At 39.4% G+C, this 5,000-nt stretch overlaps 1 protein-coding gene across 2 annotated transcripts in view; it reads left to right on the top strand.

Annotated features, from left to right (window-relative positions):
- Positions 1–5,000, top strand: part of LOC125034687 — a 31,649-nt gene that overhangs the window by 2,818 nt on the left and 23,831 nt on the right. The window lies entirely within an intron of this gene.

Consider the following 5,000-nt stretch of genomic DNA (forward strand, 5'->3'; position numbering starts at 1 on the left):
CAGATGATGTGGAAAACGCGATTAAAGTGGTGCTTCCATCCGCTGCTCCTTGTTTGTGCCGCACACACACGCAGCCGGGAGTGAGCCAGCCACGCCGTCACCAATTAAAGGAGGCTTATCTAATTAATTCAAACGATCCTCCCCCCCTTAATTATACGTCCGTTCGCTGTAGGCGATTATGAGTGAGTGGTGTAAGAGATGGCGACGACGAGAGAGAGAGAGAGAGAGAGAGAGAAGGAGAGAGAGAGAGAGAAGCTGGAGAAGAGCTGATAAATATGGGTACGAAGCTCAATCTCCGTGTCCTGATACTCGGCCTTGAATGTTAATGAAGCATTATCTCTTGCCTATTACACGCACACATATAGACAAAGACACGTACACAACTACACGCGCGCACGCACGCACACTCACACACATACACACACATGTACACGTATACACACATTCAAAGAGTATTCAAAGTGCCGATGTATTGATTTTGTAGCATTGTATACGAAGGAGTTCTACATGTATTCTTATATTTTTTCACATTTTTATGATACAAACCCGTTTCAGTCTGTATATTCATTTTTCATAACGTGCTCAAAAGATTCGGCAAGGCCCTTTGAAAGTAATTTCTTAAGGTACATTCAAAGTATTTTGCATATATTATAGAGACAATGCGCACTTCCATTAAGGTCAATAAATCTATCCTGTCTGTTTTGAGAAACACGTTCCGAATTTATGTGACACGATTTATAAATTACTCTTCATTCTTTCAAAGATATTGCACTGTTATGAATTATTTCACTTAAATTCTATACCGTGGTATTCCTTCCAAGTATATACATTCAAGCTCTCCCAAAATACACTACATCTAATTTGCAAACAGATACAAAATTGTGCACGCGAAAATATGACGTTAACAAAAAGCAAAAGCATGGTTGTTACAAACAGAGTGTCAGCAACCTGAGTTTCTTTCACGGCACTTATGTGTCATTCGGTGTCTCGCTATAATGCATGGAAAATGGAAGTTCTCTATTGCTTCGTGACAGATAAGTCATATCAAAAGATATTAGAACCCAGGGAGGTATGCAAATGATACGCTTTATCTGTGGGTATCACATCATTTTACTCTGATATTTTAGTTCCATGTTCACGTGTGAAAGTATTTCACCGTCGGAAGCAAGGGGAGCAAGTTTATGACTATCCACTTCTCACATTCCTCGATAAATCTTGCAAATCGCACATCCAACACCAATGATTTCACTCATGCATGAAGTCATTTAGACGTCGAGGAATGGCGACAGAGGCGAAGATGTGGATTACTGGACGTAGTTATGGCGGACCATCGCGCCCGGGAGGACTGGCGGCGATTCGAGTGTAAAACCTGATGTGCGGCGGCAACGGCGAGGACAATGGGAGTTTAATATTAATGGATGCGATGCGGCGTAATGATGCATGGTGTGTGCCATTTCTCTCGGGAATATCAGGTCCATTTATTTCCCCCATTTTTTTTCATATTCATTCGTCCGAGAATACATTTTGTCAAATAGTTCAGAAGAAAGAGTTTCCATCTAATGGAACGAAACGATAGCGAAGCGTTCTCCATATTCAAACCCGGGGGATTCTAGACGAAAATTACGCCTTTTCCAACGGCTTTGTCCTGAGGTGACATAGACAAACGGAGGACCAGCTACATAGATGAACGGCGTGGGCAACATAGAGCAACAGAGTTGTTATCGCTCTCAGTACAGCCTCTGCTTATATTAGGTTTGTGCCGGTGCATCCTCTGGCGAACCGGATGTACAAGGAAGCAGCGTGACCCCGCTATTCCTTTTCTTAATAACCTTTATCTTATATCCGGCGAGTTTTACAGTTCACCCCTTTTATAAACCACCGTGGTTAACCAGTCAGACGTAGGCTACTGTAATAAATTTTGTCTTGATTATTCCATAGGCGACATCACTACATATCAAGTCCGGGATATTACTCAAGAACATCTCCTAATGAAAAAGTTATGTTATGGATATTGTATTTTTCTATACTGTGAGAGACGAGTACTCACTCTCCTACTAATTCCTCACTGAAAGCACTAGTGCGTCTCTTTTGTATTTAGGTCAGCAGTGAACAGCATAATTGTCATTTCATCATTGTTATCAAGCAAATGAAGCATAATAAAGTAATTGTTTACATAGACTGTTTAGCGAACTTTGAGGTGACTAAAGGAATTTGAAATCGCTGAGCGGAAATTCCGAAGCTGTGTTTTTTTTTTTTCGATTCTTTGTTTCGCTCTTCTCTTTGTTATTTTGTCTAATGCTTGTCCGCGTCTTGTGAACTGTACTTAGATAGCGGGTATGAGCGCATCCCCTGTATATATGAGCTTGTTTGTTTATGTGTGTCTCTTTATGTATGTGTGTTTGCTTATATATATATATATATATATATATATATATATATATATATATATATATATGTGTGTGTGTGTGTGTGTGTGTGTGTGTGTGTGTGTGTGTGTGTGTGTGTGTGTGTGTGTGTATATATATATATATATTTGTCTGTGTGTGTATGTATATGTATGTATATGTATATAGATATGTATCTATATATGTATATATGTATATATATATATATATATATATATATATATATATTCTGTGGATCTGCATTGATAATACCCAATAATTTCTTGTGTTATTGGCTTATTGTTAAACTGCGACGCAAATGGAGCCTTAGCGATGGAGATAGTGTTAAACACCTCCGCTTCTGCTGTCGCTGCAGGCCGTGCGAGCAAAGACGCAAGCAAAGCCCTCTGATTGCCTACATTCCAGAGTGCAAGCGAGGAAAGCACCGAGGAAGAAGTGGATCAGCGAGAGATCATGATTTTGCTTTCATATCCCTAATCTCCGCAAATTTACCGCAAATACACTGCATGCAAGAGATACAGAGAAAGAGAGAGAGAGAGAGAGAGAGAAATAGATGGACAGACAGTCAGACAGAGAAAGAGAGAGAGAGAGAGAGAGAGAGAGAGAGAGAGAGAGAGAGAGAGAGAGAGAGAGAGAGAGAGAGAGAGAGAGAGAGAGAGAGAGAAATAGATGGACAGACAGTCAGACAGAGAAAGAAAGAGAGAGAGAGAGAGAGAGAGAGAGAGAGAGAGAGAGAGAGAGAGAGAGAGAGAGAGAGAGAGAGAGAGAGAGAGAGAGAGAGAAGCGCATCGCTGATTCCTCAGAAACTTTCTTCGCACTGAGCGTAACGTGAGTGCGACGTCATCATTGAGCAACCTTATTAATGCAAATTGTGCTTCGTTTGAAATTCATTGTTCTTAAGCGTATTAAGCTTATTGCTTATTCATCGTCAGGGGGCAACAAAATCAAGCATTAATAGATTTTAAAAAAAACATTGCAATTATGAATGATAACAATATGTTCGACATCAGATACAGCATTTGATCAAAATGTGACTCACTCTGTTGATATCCAGAACGCGTGCGGACGACCATGACTCAGTTGGCCACATGTCTCCATGCATCAGGTGACTCACGCGGGAATAGCCAGAAGCCCGAGTAGTTCTAAAGTAGACAGGGCTTGAGAATAATCATAAGGTGTCTATCGGCGTGTGAGCTGAACCACTTCTGGGGATCCGTTCGCCTTCCCCGAGTCACCGCCTCCGCCCCCTCCCTACCTCCCTCCCTCCCTACTTGGTTCTGGTGCCCCGAAGTGGATGAGCGTGGATTTGTTAATTCGATATAATTCCATCTCCGGAAATGCCTCCATCGCATGGACTCCTAATCTGCTAGGTGTTGCACGTGCAAACACTCATGCGCTCAGGGGACAATACTGAGAACCAACATGTATTATGTCAGTCATCCATTAACGCCTCATGCACGCGAAAGCTTTCATTTGAAGGCACACTATTGGTTTGCTAGAAAAGACTGTTTATATATATATATATATATATATATATATATATTATATTTATATCTACACACACACACACACACACACACACACACACACACACACACACACACACACACACACACACACACACACACACACACACACACACACACACACACACACACACGCACGCACACACACACACGCATATATATATATATATATATATATATATATATATATATATATATATATGCATGTGTATGTGTGTGTGTGTGCATACATACATCTGTGTAAGTATATGTATATGTGTGTGTGTATGTATGTGTATGTATGTATATGTATATGTATATGTATATGTATATGTATATGTATATGTATATGTATATGTATATGTATATATAAATATAAATATATGTATGTATGTGTGTATGTCTGCATCGATGTATGTATTGTATGCATGGTGATTGAGTGAGAGAAAGAGACAGACAGACAGACAGAGATAAGGAGAAAAAGTTTAATATAATTTTCATGCACAAGTATATTTCAGTCACCCATACCGACGCATATTTCCGGACGCAACATAACCACCTTATTTACGTTACAGTGATATCAGAGCAAGTTATCGTACCCAGTGCGTCTTGGAACGAACCAACCCTACCAAATGTTGAAGAAACAAATCAAGTTAAATAGTCCTTACCGCGAGATCTCGTGAAGGCAGTTAGTGTTGTAGATTTACACCTTATAACGAAAAGCTGAATCGCGCTTTGAATTTGAAATAAATAAATAAATACATTATACTGTAGACACACTGATGCGCTTTTTGTTAATTATTTAATTTCTAAGATTTGTTTTTTCATTTTCGGGTTTTTTCTTTTTTCATCGAAGATTATAATTGATTATAAAAACTGTGAAACTAAATGCCCAGTGTAATATCAAAGCAACTTGTATAAGCAAAAGTTATGAGAGCAAGTTTGATCGTAAATGTGTTGGATCCTACCTTATGTAATGGGCTGATTATTAGACAGTTATCTACTGCAAAGTGTTGCGTCGTTGTTGTTCAGCATTATAGTTCATTATTCTGAAATTAAGCAGACAGTAATCGCTACTTACATAATGTAT

This window comes from Penaeus chinensis, chromosome 18 (genome assembly GCF_019202785.1).
Source record: "Penaeus chinensis breed Huanghai No. 1 chromosome 18, ASM1920278v2, whole genome shotgun sequence".
Classification (NCBI taxonomy): Eukaryota; Metazoa; Arthropoda; class Malacostraca; order Decapoda; family Penaeidae; genus Penaeus; species Penaeus chinensis.